This window comes from Strigops habroptila, chromosome 6, assembly GCF_004027225.2.
Source record: "Strigops habroptila isolate Jane chromosome 6, bStrHab1.2.pri, whole genome shotgun sequence".
Taxonomy (NCBI): Eukaryota; Metazoa; Chordata; class Aves; order Psittaciformes; family Psittacidae; genus Strigops; species Strigops habroptila.
This window is the reverse complement of record NC_044282.2, coordinates 61,877,278-61,901,173: the sequence shown is the minus strand read 5'-3', so window position 1 is coordinate 61,901,173 and position 23,896 is coordinate 61,877,278. Positions and strand designations below refer to the sequence as shown.

Sequence of the window (23,896 nt, the reverse complement as noted above, 5' to 3'; positions counted from 1 at the left end):
ACGAAGCATTGCAGAGAAACAACCACATTAAAATCCTTCACAGATGCTACTCAGCTCTCCTTAAAACTGTTTCTACAATTGGCCAGTGCCTGAGAAAATGCAGCAAAATGGCTGGGCTGCTCCACATAATGTTTCTGAAAAATAGGACATCCTTTGAAAGATACCACTAAGGTGACAAAGGGCTGCGAGCTATAAGTAACCCAGTGTCACTTTTGTTGAGTTCTCCCCCAAAATTCATCACTGCAAAAATGCTCTAGAGAAATAACTTCTTGCTTTGTCCCATGAATCAGGAATGAATTCAACAGCTCCCAAAAGTACAAGAAAACACAAGCAGAAGACCCAGTCTTTCAAAGAGAACATCAGCTGCGAAATAAAGGAGGGTGCGGGGAACGTACCTGGCTATAAATCCCTGGAACTTGGTATAAGATCAGCAAAAACTGGAAGAACTGAAGGCCTTACAGTTTACGTAACAAAACTTGTGCGCATACCAAAAAAACATCCTCTGTGCAACTGTAAAGACAGCGTTGCAAAAACATTTCTGCAGCAATGAGCTGAAGCTGACAGCAACATTTTGTTTGAAAAGGGAAGATGAAACCCAGTGTAAAAACAAAAACAAAAAAAAAAAGTAACTGGCATTTATTAAACCACTAAGAAAGAGGGAAAAATTTCCCAGTTCACAATGATCTGTGAATGGGCATGGGGCTAAGCTTCAGGACTGCAAAACAGATGTGTGTGCAATTCCTGCAGCTGCACAAAAAATATAGGCAAAGAAGACAGCTCCAGCACTTCAGCGTGAAGTTCAGAGTGGTGCAAGGATCCAGCTTATTTTATACCCATGCCATCACACTATGATATAAGTAACAGTTTGATTTTCCCCTCCCTAATTAAAGCCTTTGAAAACAAAGCAATGAAAAGCCTCAGCTGCAGCACGGCTGCTGCAGTGCTGGGAAGGCTGAGGCTGGAGATGCTTCTTTTAGGAGATGGCAGCTATGTGACACCTGGGTAATCACAGCTGAACCACAATAATTGTATTAATATCAAAAATGCATGACCTTGGGGGCTTTTAAGAGAAGAGGCTATTCCCCTCCTAGAGCTAGAGGACAACGTTGAAGACGCCAGGGAAGGACACAACAGCCACCCCAGCAAAGGGCGATGCCACCCTGGGCAGTCAACCTGAAAGGTGACATCCATCCTCTGATGGAGAGTGTGGCAATATGGGCACACAAAAAAGATCTCTTATGGGCATCTAATGTGTTAAATATTAAGTCATATACCTCTTACAAACAAAAGCAGGGAACTATTCGTGAGAAATGCTGCACCACCAAAACCAAATATCACGGAGTGAACCGATAATTTAATTGACAAGTCTCACCCACCTCATCCTTGTGTCAAGGCAATCGGTCTTTTCTTCCCTAAATTACTCTTAGAAATAATGAAGAATGAGGCTGTTATTAACACTTTTAATTTTTATTCTTCTCTTTGAAACCATAGCTTTTAAATGAGAACATGTCAGGGGTGGACACCTCCCCACACTGGAAAGTTCACTGCAACCACCTGCAACACTCATGAGCAAGACATATGGCTCTCACCAGGTCTCCTGTCAAGGAGGATGCCGTTCTTACACAGTAGAGCAGACATTTAGTTAGCTGTCATGAAATATTTATTAGTCTGCTGATGAGTTAATTAAAAATTTTAATAAGATTTCAGTACTTACTGAAATTATTTACCCCATGTACAGTCATGGTGTTGACAATAGATGGGTAAGTGGTATATGAGTGATTTTATTTTTTTAATGACTTATCCACTTGTCTGCAAATGCTCTGATCATTGCTAACAGCTGTAAAATTTATCTGTCCTTCATATTTAACATGCAAAAGAGTTGCTAGATTGCTTCTACCCTGTCATTCACCCATTATTACTCCCTCATTTCCAAAGACCACTGCAGCATCCCAAGCCCAGACGTAGTATACAGTAAATGACTGATGAAATACTTCGCTATCAACACTCACATTAATAACAGCAGGGAGAAAAAGGTCTTCAGTGTAACTGCAGACCCTCGCAGGAAACAACAAGCAAACAGCATCTAATTGTAATGAAGTATTTTCACCTGCTGGAGAAACGAGGATGCGATAGAATTACCATTGTGCTGTGAAGCAATGCCATTCTTCATGGGATATTCATAAATAATACACTTACATAAAGTGGAAAAGCTGCCTCCCCATTTTTACATCAGTCAGGAGACTGCTGTGCAGCTGTATTTTCCCTCTAAAGATAGATGGAGTCCGGAGAAATATAGAGCAAAGGGAGCTCATTTGTGACATTATACTATTATATTTAAGGAAAAACCGCTGCAGCTGTATCTGTATATCATCACTCTGACATGTGCTTGGGTCTCTAATTACTTACTTTCATGAATTAAAGACACAGGAGAGAGGGTAAAGACGAGACTGCAGAATGTGAGGAGACAACAAATGTAAGAAATATGGAGGAGTCTCCCATTCGAGCAAGCTGAGAGTCAGCAACATTCGGCAGCTTTGCTTCCCTCTCTGCCGCAGGGATCAAAGCAGGAAGAAATATTAATGCTCTGAAGTTACAAAGATGTATGAAAGCCCTAATGAGCATTTTACACTGCAGATGTGTGAGCAGAGCTTCACTCAGTGCCACGCAAGGCACAAGCTGCAACACAACCAACTTTAAATGTCCTCCAATTTCTAAATAGCTTAAAATTGGCTGCCAGATGAGAAAGGCACAGTAAAGCCGCATGCTCCTGTGTGGTGCAGTAGAGAGGAAGGGACTTCTACTAGAAATTAATGTCATTAAATTCAACTGCTGACCATGTACATGATCACTAGCGATACCTTTATTTGTTTCCTAAGTGCTCCCTAAGGGGCTTCTCCCTGCCTTAGCTAAGGGCAAATCATGCCTGACAGATTTGGTGGCCTTCTACATCAGAGTGACAGTGTTAGTGGATAAGGCAAGAGCAACCGACATCATCTGCCTGGACTTGCTCAAGGCATTTGACACTGTCCTGCACGGTATCCTTGTCTCCAAACTGGAGAGGCAAGGATTTGACAGACGGACCGCTCAGTTAAAGGCTGAATGGTTGCACTCAAAGAGTTGTGGTCAATGGCTCAATGTCCAAGTGGAGACCAGTGAGGAGTGGCATTCCTCTGGGGAGTTGGAACTAGGTATCTTTAAGGTCTCTGCCAAATCATTCTGTGATTCTATGACAATAGTTATTTATGGACCTGGTCTGGATTTCTTATAAATTAAAGTAAATTTCTATTTTTGTTGCCCACCAACTGCCAAGAGCAGGAAAACTGAGGTTGAGCCTTGGGACGTCTCTGGTCCAGCCTCCTCTGGGTCAGCTCTGGGCATGTCTTCATGGTTAAGAAGTTTTTCCTTGGATCCACCTGAACTGCCCTTGTTCCACCTCCACTGCGCAGAATTCCCACAGTTTACAACTCTCGTATAATAAGCTGTCAGTAACACCACCGAGTTCTGTTTTCACGTTTGTCAAGATCTAGGATGACCTTCCCTTGTACAATAACATCCATTTCTTTTGCTGTTCTTTCATTTGTGCAATTATGGGGTTTGAATTGCCCATTCAGATTTTTACTGTCTTTCTTCAGGAATGTTTGTTGAGTATTTTTCATTAAACCTTCCGCTTCAAGTAGGCAGTTTCACTTACTTTCAACTCTCTGGACTATTTACTATTCTGGGTTGCCATAAATTTAAGGCTGGTTAAATCAGAATTTTATTCCAATATCTTAATAAAAGATTTTTCCTTCATTTGCTACACATTCAGAGATATGCGGAAACCGCTCAGCTGTATAAATCCAGTGCTAAAAGACATACCATCCATCTGATATTCCGTTACTTTGTTATTAAAATTGGCTAATTAGTTTGCCTTTCCCTCTTCACACTTGGGCTTAAGACAGTAGAGAATTTCCCTACAGATAAAATTGGTCCCTTCTTAACAACCCATTCACGTTTCTAAAAGGAATATGCTTTCTCCCAGGTGACATTTTGATATGAACTGTAACAAGCAACGGGGCAATTTCCCTTTGATTTTGAATTTCATTTTAACTTCACCAAATATATTTTAATATACATTCTGCAGTTCATCTGTAGCTGCGATTGGTGACAGCTCCATTAAACAAATGTATGCCTTTCATTGTATAAAGAAACTCTGGGATAACAAGGTGGAGGAAGCAGGGGTGGGGAGGGAAAGCACATTAAAGACGAGGCTTTATTAACCTCATGAGGCTTCTCTGAAATCTGCAAGGGGAGTCTAAGGTCTTTATGAAAATAAAAGAAAAAAAGCATCTATGAGGAGTTTGCTACATACTCCTGCATATTTTTGGCTATATATTGCTACTGCCACATCCTCTTTGCAGCAGCTACCTCTTGCCTAACTTGCAACTCCAGGAGGTAAGTAAATTCAAGAAGGAATGGAAATGTTATAAATATATGAAACATATGGGGGAAAAATCTCATTTTATGGGCAAACATCAGTTACCTTTTCACCCAGAGAGACAATTGTTCACATGTATTAGTTAACTTTCTGCCACGTGCCCAGGCAGAGCCTCTTTGCACCCTCTCCATCCCATTCCAGTGGGACATAAGGCGATGCAGACAATTTTTCTGCAGATGCTGAATTTCACCCCAAGTTGATAATTCTTACCAGCAACGTACTCTGAAGTTTTAAGCACCATTTGAGGTGCCTTGAGATGCTGGCATGTCAGGGAAGATGAGGACAGGATGCCACAGAGGAATGCTGATCAAGGATGAGCAAAATTAAGATTTGCATTCCAAATCATGAGGATTTCATGGCTGTTGTGCTCCTAAAACTTGCTTTTAATGAAAATTATTTACCACTATTTCTACTATTGTAGATGACGCTGCTGTCTCCAGCTCACAAGACTGACTTAATAGTAAATAATTTAAACCACTATTTGGGCAGAACTGCCAGGAAATACTTTAAATTTTGTCCTTTCCTGATGGCAGCAGTCATGTGTACATGTGTTATAATCTTCATATTTAACCATGTGCATATACCTTCATTTTCAAACCGCAGGAACCAGGTAGCGATAGTTTTCTTTGTGAGAAGCAAACAGAGCCATGCACTTAGCAAAACCTCCCTGGCACCATTGAAAGGTATTCACCAACAGCTCAGCACAGAAGTAGAAAACCACCAGAAAAATTCTTCTCACCTCTTGTCAGCCAAGCGCTAGCTTTGGGGTTTTGTGTTTATCTCTTGCAAGTTTAACAGAAACAGATCTTACCACTCTCCTGAGTTATTGACAAGTGGTTACACAACTCCCACCAGCTCTAAAAAATGGTTTTAGAGATAACTGGAAAATAAAAAAGCCTACCCTAACCAAAAGCGCAAATGGTTCTTACTAAGGGTTTAAACCATCTAAAATCTTCTTCTTTCAAAGACAAGATTAAAAGTAGGGAAACAAACAAAAAGGCAGTTCTGAGCAAGTTTATTTGTTATTTTTAGAAAATAAAAGGACCTCCTTTTCAGATATCATGCCGTGTGATGGTTTTCCCAGAAGCTGCTGTGAAGAGCAGGTCTGCCCAAGTTTTTAAACTGAAGGAGGGTAGGTTTAGACTGGACGTAACAAAGATGTTTTTTACGATGAAGGTGGAGAGACAGTGGAACAGGTCACCCAGAGAAGTTGTGAATGCTCCACACTTCCCTGGAAGTGTTCAAGGTCAGGCTGGACAGGGCTCTGAGCAACCTGGTCTAGTGGAAGGTGTCCCTGCTCATGGCAGGGGGTTGGAACACGATGATCTTTAAAGGTTCCTGCTGACCCAAAGTATTCTGCGATTCTCTGACTCTAATCCTGCTAAACTCTAGATCCTCTTCTATGAACAAAAAGAAGGCAGAATTTCTCATACTTCTCTGGCTTACGGAGGCAGTGGCCACAGACATGGCTTGCAGGGAGAATCAACGATTGCTGGTGTTTCACCTCCAGAGAGCTGACAGCCAATGGGAAGCCTGACACTGAAAAGGTGTCCTTGAGAAGGTCAGATCAGTAGCTAACACAAACTGACAAAGAAGTACCAAAATAGCTAAAACAATAGAACAAAGTAAATAGGCACCGATTTATAACCTTACATCCACAGGAAGGGCTTCTACAGCAAATATTACATTAGGCGAAGAACACCAAATCATTAAGTCCCAAAAACCGACAGACTTACTTGAGTGTGGTTTTCAATTATATAATACATCATCTTTGTGGCCCAGGAAGTAGAAATTCCTCGAGGACAGCAAAGAACCCAGCAGACTAAAAAGCCATTAACATACCCAGGATTGTTTATTGTCCTGTTGGATGCTGATTACAATCCTGCTCAGCCAAGATACAAACACATTTCCACCACATCTCCTTGGCACAGCAAGAACTACCTACATGGTGGGGCTGGAGAAAACAACGAATTAAGCTTCCATTGTTCAACAAACCACTGCAGACATGGAGCAAATGGTTATAACCTGCATTAATGCTGTACGCTAAAGGCGATGCTAAAATGATCACTGCAGAAGTGGCTGTGGCAGATTAAGATGTCCCCATTCCCAGGTTGTCTGCGGAGAATCCCACACTCACAGCCAAAAAGTTCACGTGAGCATTTCTCACTTGCTTCAGCACAAGAAGCTTGGGTTGAAGAGCTGCTGGAGAGGGCTCAGCCCAGCCTGGAGGACTCGACAGCACTGCACTTCTGGATGAACTCCTGGAAGCCACCGGCTTTGCCATGTAGGTTGTGACCGATGATGGAGGGACAATGACATTGGGTTACACTAGCACAGGCATTACCAGCAGAAATAAAGATGTCATTATCCTACGCTACTCAGTGCTTGTCAGGCCACACCTGGTATACTGCGTGCAGTTTTGGTCTCTGCTGTACAAAAAACATGTGGACAAGCTGGAGAGGGTCCAGAGAAGGGCCACAAAGATGATCCAAGTACAGAGCAGCCATGTGAGGAAAGGCTGAGAGAGCTGAGCTTGTTCAGCCTGGAGAAAAGAAGGCTCAGGGGAGACCTTATCCCCATGTTCCAGTATGTAAAGTGTGGCTACAAGCATGACAGAGACTCTCTTTTTACAAGGAGTCATATGGAAAAGACAAGGGGTGATGGGCACAAGTTACTCCTGGGGAGATTCTGGTTGGATGCAAGAGGAAAATTTTTCACCATGAGAACAATCATCCACTGGAATAACCTGCCCAGGGAAGTGGTGACTCCCCAGTGCTGGACACTGTTAAGATTTGGCTGGACAGGGTGTTGGACAATCTAGTCTAGGTCATGCTTTGTCTAGAAAGGCTGGACGAGATGATCCTTGAGGTTCCTTCCAACCTGGGATTCTAGGATTCTATGATCTCAGACCCTGGCAGGTTTTCTGCAGCTGGTGTCTGGTCACAGCCAAATAATTGGGCTGGATTTGCATAGAAATGTGAAAGCCTAAAGAAAAGGTGCATTTTCTTACAATTTCTAAATTTCTAGGAGTAGTAAGTCAAAGGGATGGTTTTTTCCAAAAGATAAGCAAAACTGCAATCTGGATATTAAACCAAAGTAGCCAAAATAGATCTAATCAAAGCAACGTTTAACGGAAGATGACCAAATCCTTACTTAGACATTTTAATTTTTTGAAGGAGATAAGCACCAGAAGTTCTACGTAATGGAAGAGGCGTGTGTCTCAGATACTTTCTGTATAAACAAAGCCCACAATCTATCTGTCCAACTACAGGACTTGCATGTGGAAACAAGAGCATTTAATGGTATTTTTAGAAAAAAGGAACAGAAAGAGTTCTCAGATGTGAAACTACAACCAGCTCCCGCATCACAACAGTTCTTCCTTAATTTTACAAAGAAAAGCCAATCACCAGCAGACATCTGAAATCCCATCAACTGTTTTCTTCTCAACATATGCTTGAAACTTTTGTCTTTAGCATTACGCAGGTGCCCCAACATATAAACATCTAACAGAAAAAGGTATCTCAACATCACACAAACAAGGACTGCAGCAGAATCAAACCACCAAATACAAATAAAACAGGGGGAGACTTGAACACCATCAACAGGGTGAATGCTTGTAATAGAGACTTCTTTTGCTTGTGAAGCCAGCTCTAACATCTTCATGATAAATATGAAAGAAACAGGCGCCTCCTCATCTCATTCTAACTTTTCTTCTGAAAAACAAACCCCCAAAAACCATTAAGACTCAATTCTTCAGTGTTCGTATTTGGCAACCTAAAGAGAAATACATCTCCTGCTCTTGTGGCTGCAGGCTGGACAGCAGAATTACAAAATGCCTGACTTGAAGATGCAATATTTCTGGTGGGTGTCCTCTGCAAAGCAGCTGAAGCTTCAGAAATCTCCCTGCACGTGGTCCATGGCGGCTGTCCTGCCCGCTCTCTACCAGGCAACCTAGAGAGCCTTTTGCAGTGGGCACGGTGGGGGTTCCTGGTTTCTTTGTGCTCTTTGCTTTTTAAAAGCAAGGCTTCAGGAGTGCCCCTTCATACATGGCACAACAAGTCTGGGATTTCTTCTCCCTAAGTCCCCAAAAGTGCTGTATGCATCTTTGTCTTGATCAGCAGGATTCCATTTCAAACACATGGCTGAAACAACATCCCCCTCTAAAACTAACAAAAGAGGTACAATGATTTAGAAGTACGGTGGCTGCCAAGCCCATCAACTGTGTCCTTCCTACCCCACCAGCAGCTCCCGGGAAAAGGGAACGGCAAGGCAGAGGTTATTACTTCAAGGAAACTCACCTATGGTAAATACATCTCATGAGATACCATTTATAAAGTGTTGCAACACTTGAAAACGCTGTTAACAGCAGGAAATGTATTTAAAGTGGAAGGAATATGATCATTAAGGAATAAAAAGGGAGTTTCAGCTCAGCAAAGACCTAGGGCTAGGGTGGGGGAGGGAGCGTCTTAGCAATTGCATTTACATTTTTTCATCTCAAAGCCCCATCACAGGATAAAGGGGGTGGGAACTCAATCACAGCAACTGAATTTCATGCCAAGCCAAAAAGTCCATTTGCTAGAGGAAAGAATGAAATTTGATAAGGCAGGTGGGGGAAAAAAAAAATAAGGAAAGGCTGGTAGGTGCCAGGTGGGATGAAAGCAGGGCTCCCCCCAGCTTCCCTTACACAACTGCAGGGGCTAACCCTTCAATCCCTGAAATTAGGGGAAATCCAGAGCAGCCGAGGAGGCACCTCACCCTTACAATTAATCTAGAACTCACTCTTTCTCCTCACAAATATATCCAATTTCATAGCCAAGAATTTAACCCTCTGCTTGCCTAGGCTGCATCCATCAAGCTGCCTGACATTGAGAGATGCCTCATGTACAGCCTGGCCAGTGCTGGGCACGTGATTTGTAGTGATTGTTTTGGGGAGGACAGGGCGGGAAAGAAGAAAATAAAGAAGAAAAAATGGGTACAGCCCGATCTGCTGCATGCTCCAGCCCAAGACCCTTGGTCTGCAAGATCCCAGCCTGCACAGGTATTCACCCCCCCTGGAAAGCAGAAGGTCAGCAGCAGGAAGAACCCATCACCACCCTGTGAGGTCACCTCTCCAGAAGCTGAATCTGGTCAGATACCACAGAGAAAACTAAATACATCTTAAGATTCACAGGAGCTAAGATTTTTTTGTTTGCATGTGATACAGCTTACCTGCTTCCAATCAAAGCATGGCTGTTATATCCAGAGGGAAAGGTGATCTTTTTGCAGTGAAAAATCTTGAATCCCATTTATAAGGCAAAGCGCAGTTTAATAATTAACTCTGAGCAGCACTCCCAGCACAGGACTGGGCCTCTGCTGGTTTCTTACCAGTCACAGGCAGCCCCCCAGCTCCTCTCTGCCTGGGCAACTCTGAGCTAACACTCAGGACAGCAACACAGAAGTGATATTATTTCCAAATTTTACAACCATGCCCAATTACTGCCATCGTTTGTACTTGAAAAGGAAGACATGAAGGCAGAGAGCAAAGAGCCTTGCCCAAAAAAGCAGGGCAAACACTAGACAGCCAAATAGAGCAGGGCACAAGGAGGGGGAGGGTTGTGGCTCCCCAGCTACCACCATCTTATGTGCCCAATTATCTACCCTCTGGCCACCAAACAGCTCAGGGGAGGACATGTAGAACGGGCACTGACACCTTCAAGCCACCACAGTGATCCTCCAACCACAATTTAGGGAAGCAGACAACTGAAGGATACAACACAGGAGGCCAAAGCAGCCTGCGGAGGACATACAGCAACAGTATCTTAATGGGACCAGTATTTACACCACACTGAAGAGGAGCACAGAAGCAAGCCACACTCAGTCTAGAGGGAAATATCCTATTTTCCATTGTGCTGTAGCCAAAACCAGCTCCGACGCAGAAGTTTCTTGCAACACTAGTGATCTCAGACAGGGAATTGTGATACAAGCCATATAAAATTTCAACAGACTGAAAGAGCCGTACATGTAATTTTGCCTTTACAGCGCACCAGCTTCAAGCTGGTTTTCCAGGGGAATTAGCAGGGGTACAGGTCCTCCCCTCTCCTGTGTCTCCACAGTCTGCAGCAAGAAGTACTCCTGGTCCTGATGGAGAGAGGCTGCAAATCCCACAGCCATGCAGTAGCTGCAGCCAACACATCACCCAGATGCTCCCTGTTTTACTATTTTATTCATTTCTAAATATATTCTACTGTCTTCCTGAGTTACCACTCCATTACAAGAATCCTCCTTTCAGATATTGCCGGCTGTGGGCAAACCACAGAAGTGTTCAAGTTGTTACATGCATCAGCTAGTAAGAGCTACCAGTATGCTGAGTACACACTTCTTGCTCTGGAAATTGTAGTAGCCCTTACCATAAAATATTTTTATTTTCTAAGTTTGTGACTTTTAAAATTCTCTACTTATGGACTCAATTCAGCTGATCAAGAGCCAGCTTACAGCATAACACTGACTTACCAAAACCACGTATTATTCTTTAACACAAATCCCTTGCATACCATTCTGCCACTGCAGCAATTAGCTATTCAATTTTGCAAAACATATTGGGAAAGCACAGTTGATTCAGGCAATAATTTCATCTTTATGAGCTTTTAAAACAACTCTTGTAGCTACATATGCAATGCAACTGACTGCACATCTCGTATGAAAACGACCCAAAGAATGCCAAGGACAGAGAAAAACAGCGACTTTCGCTTTCAGCAGTCTCAATAATTAATTCCGCATGAAGAGATGCTCCAGTAAAAAACCACCTCCATGACAGGTTTAAACATTTTCTGCCAGAGGAAAGAAGAAAGAGAGACCTACAACCTTACCTCTGTCTTCCCGAGGTGAAAGATGGTTCATGGGAAAAACTGGACTCTTCAGTTAATTAAACAGCAAACCAGCAGAATCCTAGAGCCTCAGCAAACACCGGCATCGACCTTCCATGGGCAGTCTTCACACGAACTCCTCTGATAGGGAACCAGCATCAATTACTGAGTCCTGCGGAGGAGAAGACAGTTTGTTTGCATAATCTTTCATTTCAGTTTCTGAATTCTTATTCACATGATGGAATTTTCACTGGTTTAACTAGAAAAACAGCAAAATTGAGGTCAACTATTAATTCCTAGCAGCATCATTCATAGTTTGCTGACCTTCTCCATACTATCAATTCCAAGGTATCTTTTTTATTTCATTGGAAAAGAACTCATCAAGGTTCCTCAAGCTTTAAGCTACCTGGGGAAATAAAGTAAATGAAAGCTTAATACATTTTTTTTTATAAATTCTTCCCTCCCTCTTTGCCAATGCCACTCCTAAGAACTAAAGATTACCCTCCAGAAAAACACAGCACAGATCGTGCAGCAAATCTGCCATAGTGAGACAGCATCTACGCAACACAGGAGATAAAAACTAGCACCAGAAAATTGCAGTCAGTGTTTACAGCCAACAGGCTGCAGACCACCACTGAACTCATAAAACTCGAAGATAACGAGATCCTTCCCTGCCTCACAAAGGTATGGATAGTAAATTGCTGTTGTTACTAAGCATTAAGCTAGAACCTGATCAAGGGGATTTCTCCAGTTCCTCCTTTTCCACATACTCTCTGTATCACCTTTGATAAGCAGGTAGGCTCTGAACCTGAGATAAGCATAACTATCTCTCCCCCAAAACATATATGCCATAAAAAGACACCAACACTGCAGTATCATAGAATCATAGAATGATTTATGTTGGAAAGGACCTCAAAGACCATCCAGTTCCACCGCCCCGCCATGGGCAGGAACACTTCCACTAGACCAGATTGCTCTCCCTCACGGGGTTACTAGGATTATTGGGTTAAATTTGTACTGCTAAATTCCAACATCTGAAGTTAGGCGAGGGGAATACCACCATTAGTTCAAAACCTGCTTGTCCCCATTGCCACTCCTACTACTACAAAAGAAATTACTTACATGGATACAGTCATTAATATACTGTCTTAATACTGTATCTGTCATTAGCAACACAAGACTCTTACAAATCAGTCTTCTCAATTTATGCATGAAAAATCACACAGGCAAAAGGAGGGAGGGAAACACAGACAGCAGCATTGTCTCCAAGGCACTGGCAAAGAACAACTGTGGAAGTTTATGGATCCACATCTGAACCAAAAGGCATGACTAGAGCACATCCGACGGGAGACAGGATGCCTGCCTTGTTAAGCATCCCTTTATTACACACACATGCACATAAATGAACACAAAAGATGTACAAACTTCTGTATTGCTTGAGCTTCCAGGCTGAAAGTTGCGTTTTACCAGTAGCAGACAATCCTTTAATTTCTAAATAATATATATGTTATATACATGTAACATACATAATTATATATAATCAATAAATACAGTATCTATAAAAGAGCTGGACCACCTGCTTTCATTATCCCTACAGTAAATAGACCAAATAATGCTAAGGAACATTAAAATCAAAAACACCCAAACAATAATGGAAACTTTAAGAATATGTTTCCAGATTCCCAGGGCAAGGTGTGTCTGGGAGGGATTAAGCTCCCAAAACTAAAAAGGAAAGATGCTCCTGTTTTGAAAAAATAAAATCTCAACCTGGCTCTCTTGAAAGGGAAAGCAACAATCAGAAGAAAAAAATATATATAGCAAAGAGAAGAAAAAGTAAACTGTTGGTATATTAAAATGCATCAGAAATTATCTGAAACAGCAAGAGAAGCAAAATAGGAGAGGAACCACAATACTCACAGGTTTGAGCGCATCAGGTTATAAAAATTACCTAGGAACAGCAAATTCCAGCAATGGCCGAGAGCTGTTACTGCACAGAAACAGAGCAACCACCAGCAGTATTATAGGAACGGCAGAAGAATGCAACAAATATTTCTGTTCATTAATTAAGAAAGAAACCAGATGGTGTAGTCGTGCCACAGGAAACATTTTCTATTCCAAACAGCAATGCAGGCAGATGTGAACTAACAGCTAACAGAGCTGGTCCTTTTTAAGTCCGGAGATCTACAACTGCATCCCAGGGGCTTTAAAAGAGCTGGACAGGAAAACCTCTGGACCATTTATCATAGCTTCCTGCAAGGGTTAACTTGGGAGGTTTGAGAGCATTGGAGGACACGCTGCTGTGTCAATATTTTAAATGCATGAGCAGGATGACCAAGCTAACAACAAGCTATCAGTCGAGCTCACATCCCACAGAGAAAAGGAAAATGCTGGTATAAAATCTAATTAGGAGTTCTATGAAGTAAATAGCTGATGACTATTGACACATAGGTCTTAAATCAATTGTATGTGGTTTTTATTAAGACTACGAGATTGGCTGCAAACTATAAGAGCCCTGATGCAACATACTCAGAACTCAGTAAATCATTTAACTTTGTAAAGTATGATTTCTCAAGTAACTGGAATTACATTACATAATGTGGAATATATTAAACAGATTAATAATTGGCCAAGCAACAAGTCATAAAACATAACTAGACCATCATTAATCACGTGCTCGTACTGAAATCCCAGAAGGAACAGCTCTTGCGCCTACATTACTCATCCTCTGCAAGCCATGAGCAAAAGCCACTGCAACTCAGAATCAGGCTGACTCCGAAAGCTGCAGATAGTGAAGGGCACGAGACACAGACCCTTTACCAATGTGACTACAATCAAAGACCTTGCATGTTTTTACCACCAAACACAAACTTGCATTTGGGAGGAGAGACTCTCCCCGATCCAGATGGGATGTGACACACCAGCAGCCTGTGCAGGCAGTGGCAGCCTGCTCAGTGCAAGAACAAGGGGGCAAGAAATGAAAGTAGCAGGTGGTGAGTCCAAAACCAAACCAGAGACAGCGGTTTCTTCACACACGACTCATCTAAGCGGTTTAGCCCTTGCTGCAGGATGTTGTGTGTGCTAAACATCTGCGCGAGCTCAAGGGAAGGCTTGTCGTGTCACAGAGCAGACACCCACAATGGTTACTAATAAGATGCACATCATCTCTGTCTGGGAAAGTCCTGGAGATATTGAAAGATCAGAGGGTGGAGAGTTGGGAAAGTGTCTGCCCAGTTCTCACATCCTTCTGGAGGCTTCACAGGGTGCAGATCCATCACCGCTATGTTTATATTCTCAAAGAGTAGAGGATACTGTACTGTGGAAAAGACCTCAGTGGTGGCAGACCACCAGCCACACATGGCTCCCCCACGCAGCTCCCTCTGGCATCAGCACTACAGGATCCACATGCATGAAAAAAAATTCCTGAGTGTTGGAAGCTCAACACTATTCCAAATACAACTCAAGGAGGTCCTAGAGCAGTGCAGGTGACCATATCAGGTACTAATAACAACCTCTCCTCTTCCACAGACGATGAAGCTGGGGCTTCTGAACCACAAGCAGCCTACAGGCAGCTCCAGGGTCATCCCGGACTGCAGAGCAGTCACACAAGAAGTAGTGGGGTAATGCCATCCCAGGGTCATTGGATGATCTGAGCAAACATCAGCAGAAGAAAGCAGGTTTGAAACTCAGAGAGAAACATGTACCTCATTTGGACAGCACCAAAGATCTTAATAACAATAATCATCATCATCATCTCAAGCACAAATACAGGCTGGGCGGAGACTGGGTTGAGAGCAGCGCTGAGGAGGACTTGGGGGTGTTGGTTGTTGAGAAGCTCAACATGACCCAGCTTCAGTGTGTGCTTGAGCCCAGAAACCAACCGTGTCCTGGGCTGCATCACCAGCAGTGTGACCAGCAGGTCGAGGGAGGGGATTCTCCCCCTCTGCTCCACTCTGGTGAGACCCCCCGCCCCTGCACTCCTGCATCCAGCTCTGGGGGCAACAACATAAGAAGGACGTGGAGCTGTTGGAGTGAGTCCAGAGGAGGCCACGAAGACACTCCGAGGGCTGGAGCACCTCTGCTATGGAGACAGGCTAAAAGAGCTGGGCTTGCTCAGTTTGGAGAAGAGTTGGAACCAGATGAGCTTTAACGTTCTTTCCAACCCAAACCATACTATGACTCCAGACATAATTCCCTGGCAGAACTGTTCCATCCAAACATGTTCTCCCATGTCCCACATGCTTTCTTGTCCTCGACTGTATGAAGATTTTGCTAAGCTTTCCCATGTCATTGCTATGCAACTGGTCTGCAGACCACTACCTGCAGTTCATAAATTGCAGTAAAAAGCTAAAGAAGCTGGATCTTGGCCTTTCTTTCCAAAACATAATACCTTAAGGCAATAATAAAAGACACTTTACAAGTACACAAACTTTCATTTTAAGATATAAAGAGATATGGAGGACAGATACAAGAATTAAGTATCCATAGATTATATACACCAACAGCCCAGGATATTTTTCCCTTTCATCAGAAAGCCTTTTAATTAGTAAGAAAATGCACTTATAAACTTCCAACATAAAAAACCCCAAGCTCTTTCAATAAAGCTTGCACTGACTGGTAACCTTTCCTCTTTTTCCTTCCCAAATCATGTATTCATCATTTCTTGCTTAAACTATTGACAGCTTTCACTGAATGGTTTGAAGTGTTTTGGTTTAGGCGTACCCATGTTTTTCCCTCCAAACCCATCAAAGTTGGGTTGTTCCGTGCAACCCAACAAAGCACAAAGAAGAAATATCCCATCCAAGTCAATGGATTGGACCCCGGTTTCAAACAGTTGAAGCTAAGGGCAAGAATGGATTATCCACAATCTTGGTAAGCATATCCTCTGAAGCTGCTCTGAGCAAAGTTCAGACCAGATGATCTCCTGACACCCCTTCCATCTAAACCATCCTGCATTTAGTAGAGCAGATTCAGTGCATCAAAAGTTCTCCTTATCCTATGAAAACGTATTCAAACACACACAGGAGGGCCTGGTGTGTTGCTGAACCCATCAGCCTTTCCATCTGAACGTCTGCTTTGAAAGTCTACTAATCAGTTGAAAAATTAGTGGAGAATATAAGGAAGCTAAGATATAGCATGGTGTTTCATAGAATCATAGAATGGTTTGGTTTGGAAGGAACCTTATAGCTCATCCAGTTCCAACCCCCTGCCACGGGCAGGGACACCTTCCACTAGAGCAGGTTGCTCCAAGCCCCATCCAACCTGGCCTGAACACTGCCAGGGATGGGGCAGCCACAGCTTCTCTGGGCAACCTGTGCCAGTGCCTCACTACTGTCATGGTGAAGAATTTCTTCTCAAGGTCAACTGCTAGTATATTTTTCAGTAAAATACATCCACTAAACCATTTCATATATTTCAGCAATCAGAACAAACAACCTCTTGTCATCCTTCATCCAAGCTAAATCTCACCCAAAACCTTTCATCTTTAGCCTACAAGATTTTCGAGTCCATTGAGGTCATGTGCTTTCTATTTCATCTTCAGCCATCAACCTACAGGGCATAAACGCTTTGCAAGTGAGTTCTCACACAGCCTATGACAGACGACCACCACAGCACCTTTGAAGTGGTCATCATTTAGCATGTGAAACAACCATCTTCCAATACCTCCCTTGTTCTATTTTACTTAGGGTTTTAAGTATTTTATCAGTGACTGCTTAGTATCAAAATACATAAACAAGGGTCCATCATGGAGGCAGGACCAGAAGTGCTACTGCTCTCTTCACTTGAGTGGGCTCCAGACCTACAACATAGAGACAACACGGCTATGGCTTTGTCCAACCTCGTTCCACACTGCAACTGTAGGTTCCTCTCCTGTCTTTCCACCACAACACTTTGTTCCATTGGAACACGTTGCCCAGAGAAGCTGTGGCTGCCCCATCCCTGGCAGTGTTCAAGGCCAGGTTGGATGGGGCTTGGAGCAACCTGCTCTAGTGGAAGGTGTCCTTGCCTGTGGCAGGGGGGACTGGAACAGGATGATATTTAAGGTCCCTTCCAACCCAGATCATTCTGTGATTCTATAATTCAGGCAATTCTTTCAAGGCAATGCTAATTCTCACTCCATTTTCACTTTAAATTTGATTTTGTTTAAGAACTTACACACAATTTTGGCCATCTGGAAAGCCTGTTTTTCTCCTTATCTACTTTTTCATGTACTACTGCCTGGTTTATACTCAATACCAAATAAGAGTTGCAGGAGACACAAAGAGAAAAGCTGTTTTGCAAGAGGGCTAAATCCGTTTGCCAGTTAACTGATGCAAATTAAAAGGTCAGAAAAACAATCACTGTATTTGGAAAGAATAATTTTACACAACTAAGACCTCAACGGAAAAAAAAAAAAAATATATTAACTTTGTTCCAGTAAAGCGAGTTGTCTTATCTACCCATGAGGAAGTTTAATAAACAGCTTTCTGTACTTCTAAGGTTTTGAATGTGTGCCAGGTTTTGCAGGGATCTCACTCATCCTAGATGAAGCTGCAGGGCTTTAACTGAAAAGCAGAAAGTGTCAAATATGTTTTAAAAAAAACATCTGAAGGAGAAATTGATTGGGTTTGTTCAGTTACCTGATCGATAACAACAGACAACACTAATACTAAAGTCACATCTGCAAATTGCTCCTACCGCTACTGATCAAGGCCAGGGATCAACAGTTCCCAAAGCCCAAGGTACTCCCATCAGACCAGAGAGGCTCAGCATGGAGCCCAGGTTAGGAGCCCTGCCAGACTACTAACTTGAAGCAAGGGCAGCTCTGGGTGGTAACAGAGGCTTGTAGGCAGTGCTGCTGCAGTCATCCAAGGCAAGGAGAGAGGCAGAAATAACTCCAAGGTTGGAGCAAAGCAGCAGCAAAAGCATTTTAGGGACTACCACTCAAGTCTCCCGGTCTTGACAGACTGTTCAGCAGTCACCCTTGGGAATATCCAAAGGACTGAAGAGACCAGGCTGAATTTCACTGCCGCATAATTTGGGTTTTTCCCGATTGAGAGATAAGCAAGGAGGAGAAGCTAAGATGGAGGGTTGTTGGGTCCCTAAAGCCCCACCATCTCCAGGTGGCACACAGGAAGAGAAGAGCTCAATGGAAAGGAAAAGCTATATTGATGTATGTAACACCACATATAAAAGAACTTCTTTCAGCAGGTCTTCAAAACAATCTCATATGTCCATGAATGCTCAACCTGCCACAGGTCTCCTACACCACCACTGGCTTTTCTTCATTCACTTGCTGCATCATAACACAAAGCCCAGAGGTCCCAATTTTGACATTTATGCCATCATAATAGCACTTTGCTGGCAGAAGTCCCCAGCTGGACCACTTCAGCAGCTTCAGGCAGTGGAAATCACACAAGCCAAAATCTCTCCCTTGCCATGACTTGGCCATCATCAGCTCTGGGGAACACTGAACTGACGCAGGATCCTGCAAAGAGAATAAGCCTGAAAGCTTTTTAGCAGATGACACTTTTCAAGAGTGCTTCAGCCATCCCTGCCACAGCACACATGAGCAGGACTCCTGGTTTGCTTCCCGAAAGCAGAAGAGTACTTTAAGGGGAGAAAAAAAAAAAAAATATCTCAAAACCAAAACCCAAAGCATTTTTCTATCCCCACACAACCCAGCTCCCCAGGTGCCCTCTCACTACATTTTGCCAAATTACTCCATAGCTTGCTCTTAGCCAAAGGAATCATTAGATTTATGTCCAGAAACTCTCAAGTCATTAACAACCTTAACTGCACACGCTATATTAGTTTTTAATAACTTCCTGATATAGATTAGATCCAACATTTTTCCTCCCTCACTGGCTGAACATGAACTGTACAAACAGCCTAATTTCTGGAACAGCATCCACATTCTCAGAATATTCAGTTTCTCTCATCAGGGCAAATTTGGTTTCAAGCCAAACAACATATAAATAATTATTTACACAGCTCAGTACTCCTGCAGTGCTCAGGTTCCTTTTCTTCCAACACCTCGCAGTTATCTTATGAAGTGTCTACCGTCATTTGCAAACTATTTTGTCAAGCTGATGCCAAAGGGTGATAACCGCTTGCTTGCTCGATGTCAGCTCCTTGGAAAGGCTGAAATTGCATGATGTTTCCAAAGGACTATACTTGAAGTTATCTCTGAGTAATCTAAGAGAGATGATCTCGTACAGAAGAGAGTAACTGGTTTGAAGAGCTGTGCAAATGCTAATTCCTTGGGCTGGAAAGAAGATGTATCTTTGAAGGTGGAATTTAAGCTGTCACAGGTTCCCTGTTCCAACAAACCCAGCTCCTACAACGCTTTAAAAATAAATCCCCAATCTGAGATCTCCTGAAAAGAACAATCTTGATTTCAGGAACGTGAAACTGACTTTTAATTCTTTCCTACCTTTTTTTTTTATCTCTACTCAACACCAGTGACAATGATTAAACAATGACAAATGGGTTTATTCGGGTACCATCATGAAACAAGCTGCTGTCTGAGTAAACTGTAAGTGATGGACAAAAATGTTCATACAGCAAGCGATGCACAGACACTGGTGGCTTCAAACCCTTCACGATCGCTTGAACAGCTGCGCACTGGATTACAAGTACGTGGCATGGTACTTTGAACTGTTTACTTTCTTACTGTCCATCATTAAAATGGGCTTAACAACAAGCACCAGAAGCTTGGGACAGATGTTCAAGCCTTGTTTTCTTCCACAACAAGATGTAATTTAAAAATACTATAGGAGAAGGTTATAATAAAAAAATATATATATAAAGGATATTGTATATAAAATTGCAGAGTTCAAAAATTTTCATTAAAATATTAACACAGAGAAGGTGTACCAGGGTCCAGCATTGGTATTAATTTCTATGTCCGGACTTCCAGCACTTAATTATCCTTGTCTTACATTTTTAACACTAAAGATGCTTTAATCTCTTGGCATCAAAACAATGACGGGGGAGACATCGGACATTGTGAAATCCTAATTCTCTTTATTTCAATGAACTTGGAATTTCAGTTACATTAGACCTCAAATACCACTTCACAAGGGCCTGGGTAATGCCGAGTCAAGAGGGCTGGAGCACCTCTGCTATGGAGACAGGCTGAGAGAGCTGGGCTTGTTCAGCCTGGAGAAGAGAAGGCTCCAGGGAGACATTAGAGCAGCTTCCAGTGCCTAAAGGGGGCAACAAGAAAGCTGGAGAGGGGCTTTTGACAAGGGCCTGTAGGGACAGGACAAGGGGGAATGGCTTTAAACTGACAGAGGGGAGAGTGAGATGAGATTTTAGGAAGAAGTTGTTCCCTGTGAGAGTGGTGAGGCCCTGGCACAGGGTGCCCAGAGAAGCTGTGGCTGCCCCATCCCTGGCAATGTTCAAGGCCAGGTTGGACGGGGCTTGGAGCAACCTGCTCTAGTGGAAGGTGTCCCTGCCTGTGGCAGGGGGTTGGAACTGCATGATCTTTAAAGTCCCTTCCAACCCAAACCATTCCATGATTATATGATTCTAGGCTTGGCAGCAAGTGTAAGCTGAAGATGCAAAGTACTCTGCACCATTGCAGGTACACAGCTCTAATAAAAATGTCACTGTCCTCGGCCCCATGATTTCAGATCTATATCTCATCACCTTTATTGAATCCAAGCTCGTTACATCTAGAAGCAATTTAGAAGTTTCTGAGAAGCTGACTCAATACGTTTCTTGAAAAAGTAAAGCCAACAAAATAATTTTAGGATGTTCTCTGACGCTTCTTGTCTTAATGATTAAATCTACTGGGCCAACGAAGGGGAAAAAAGAAATGACGACAACTTTCTGAAACAACCACCACTTCAAGAGCTGAAAACTGCTCTTCTCTCGCTGCCCTCATTACTCACATCGTTATATGAGATTGTTATACACTGCAGATAGCTCAGGTAAACAGACTGGATACCAACACAGAAGTACTGTGTTTACTGTAATCCCTGGCTGAAATTAAATAACATGAAGCATATTAATACTGAGAAAACAATTATGCTGAAGTTATAACTCCATATATTATGGAATAGCATAAATCCATATATGCATAATACACTAATATGTAGCTATAGCTACAGAAAGAAAATTCAGTAGTAAAACCATAATTTTGAGGACTCTAATGAGTGAAAAAAAACAACCCTCTAAAGGAAACCCTTCAACACTGGTATGTTACTGCACACTAAAATACAAAACTGTTCAAAGAGTTTAAATGCATGTTTATCTTTTTTTAATTATTTCTGTATGGTACCCAAAAAAATAGTGAGACTTTGGAGAAAAAACAAAAAACCAAACAAACCACCAAACAAACCCAAAAAAAACCCCAAACACTAAAACACCCCGAGAAATTACTTAAAGTAGTATGAACGTTTCTAGAGGGTTTCAAAGTCAGGCCCAAGGATGGGAAATGGCTTATGCCTCTTCTTGTTCCACCAAAGAGGGGAAAGGTGGGTGTCGGGCAAAGGAAATACCATGTACGAGAGCATCCAACATGCAAGCTGCCACTGCACCTGGCAAAGTAGCTGTACCACCATGGATGAGGACCATTAAACGAAATATACAGCCGAAGCTTTTAAGATGACATGCTTATCAGCCTGAATGCTTAACCATTATAATGCCTTAGAAATAAAGGATTACTGGAAGTAGAGGGCCTGTGTTTACACAGAAGAGCTGTAGTGAACTTCAAAGCTTTAAAGCTCTTTCTCATATATTTATGCTTAAAAAAAAAGAAACCCAAAACCCGCCACTCTAGGATGCCATAAGTATCTGTATTTAAAACTTTGGCTATTTGAATGCTTTGTCTGAATTGATTCCCAGCAGAAATCAAAAATTCCCTCTCCCTGCTTTCATGCACTATTTCAGCTTAAACATTTCACCTACAGTGCTGCAGAAGGTGAGCAAGGAGATGCTGAAGATGGACATCCCACCCCTGCAATAACCATGATGAGATGGCCACATGTGCAGTGCAGGACCAAGACAGCAAAGACAACTTCTTCACCTTCACAGCTACTAGCACCTGCTGCCAGACCAGACTTGGTCATCATAATTTCACATATAAAGCCTATTCGGTGCTATAAATTGGCCTTGACTGGGCACTGGGTGGAAAAGCAGCTCCAGAGCACTGGACAGAGAACTGTATAAGGGAAACAAAGAGAACTCAAATAGAAAAGTCAAGGGTTAACCACAGCTTTTCCTTTTCTCTGCTTCAGCCTCAATTAGCTTGTGAAATCTCCCATCACACAGCTATGCTCCTTTAAGCCTGTTTTCCAGTAATTTTAGAGAAAAGGGATTCCAGCTGCACACTCAGACTAGTAAAGTGTCAGTGCTAATATACATCCTCCCACTCCTCTGCTCTCACATCCATCATGTCCTACCGCCAGTCCAGAGAAACCCTGAATATATAGCATCTTGCTTTTTTTGTGTGTGGTTTGCCATCAAAAAAAGGCAGGGAAGGAAACAGGCTTTTCAGAAGTTGACTATAGCCACGCAAGTTGGATATAATGTTATAAAAGAGGGGGGTACGCGTGGTGGGGAATTGTTTATAAATTGCTTGAAGTCAATCCATTGAGATGTGCTTTCTGCAAAATGTGCCTCTTGCAGAACCTCAGATCCTGCAGGCAAACCAACCCCTTAACGTTCAAGTTTCTCCCATCTGTCAAGTCCAGAGACCAAGCTCACCGCTGCTCTGATCCTTCCAGGGAAACCAGCTCCAACAACAGTGGATTTGGCTGCGAATTTCCACCTGTGGCTAGTGGCAATGTGAACAAGCCATTTTTTGTGAAGCTCCTCAAACCAATCCCAAACCACTGCCTTTCCTTTTCAGAATTAAAAGCAGATCGTAAACAAATCAAAGGACAGTTATCTAAACTGTTGCTGAGATTCAACATCTCTCTTCATTATCCAGCTGAAATATATTGTTTTCACATTCATACTCCCAACTCCAATCTGTTTATTGGTTTGCAATAGTGAGGAATTTCCTTCTCCTTTTCCAATAGCAACTTGGTAACCACAGCACGTTTGGCAATTTCTTAGACAATATTCCTTTGAATCGTTAACCAAAAGGGGCTGGAAATGAGAAACAGCTACACTGGAGGTGGTACAAAGATGCACTCCACTGTAGAAACTTCAGCAAAGATCAAATCTCCTGAAATAAGTCCTTGGTGTCTCCGTTTGAGGGGAGAATTTGATCTACCCTTTTCTGACAAACAAGCTAGCAGCAAAGCAAAGGATTCAGAAGTGTCACCTCCAATATCCATTCAGAACCTGTACAACATGCAGCCTCCAAATCACTTTGATCTATCGAAGAACAGTGTGTTTTATGGGTAAAGCCACCTTAAAGAAACCAGGGGCTGTAGACACTTGAGGTGGGCATGGACAATGTGCCCAAAACACAAGTAGAGTGAGGCTGAGCTTTCCACATCCCGGACGGATGCTCCTCTGCCCCGTCCCACAGTGCTGGACCCTCCTGGCAGATGCCATACCCACACCACAGGACCACTAGGCCTTGGCTGCCAGGGTCTTTCTTATTGCGAACCCATGTCTAAAAGCAGAGGGAATCACC

The 23,896-nt window shown here is 42.7% G+C and overlaps 1 protein-coding gene across 4 annotated transcripts in view; it reads right to left on the bottom strand.

The window, feature by feature from the left end:
• The window catches only part of NCOA1 (nuclear receptor coactivator 1), a 188,830-nt gene that overhangs the window by 119,307 nt on the left and 45,627 nt on the right, over nucleotides 1-23,896 (bottom strand). For all 4 annotated transcript variants that reach the window (XM_030491033.1, XM_030491029.1, XM_030491032.1 and 1 more), the window contains exon 2: nucleotides 11,323-11,491. The gene's annotated coding sequence lies outside the window, so the exon portion shown is untranslated. The remainder of the gene's footprint in view (nucleotides 1-11,322; nucleotides 11,492-23,896) is intronic.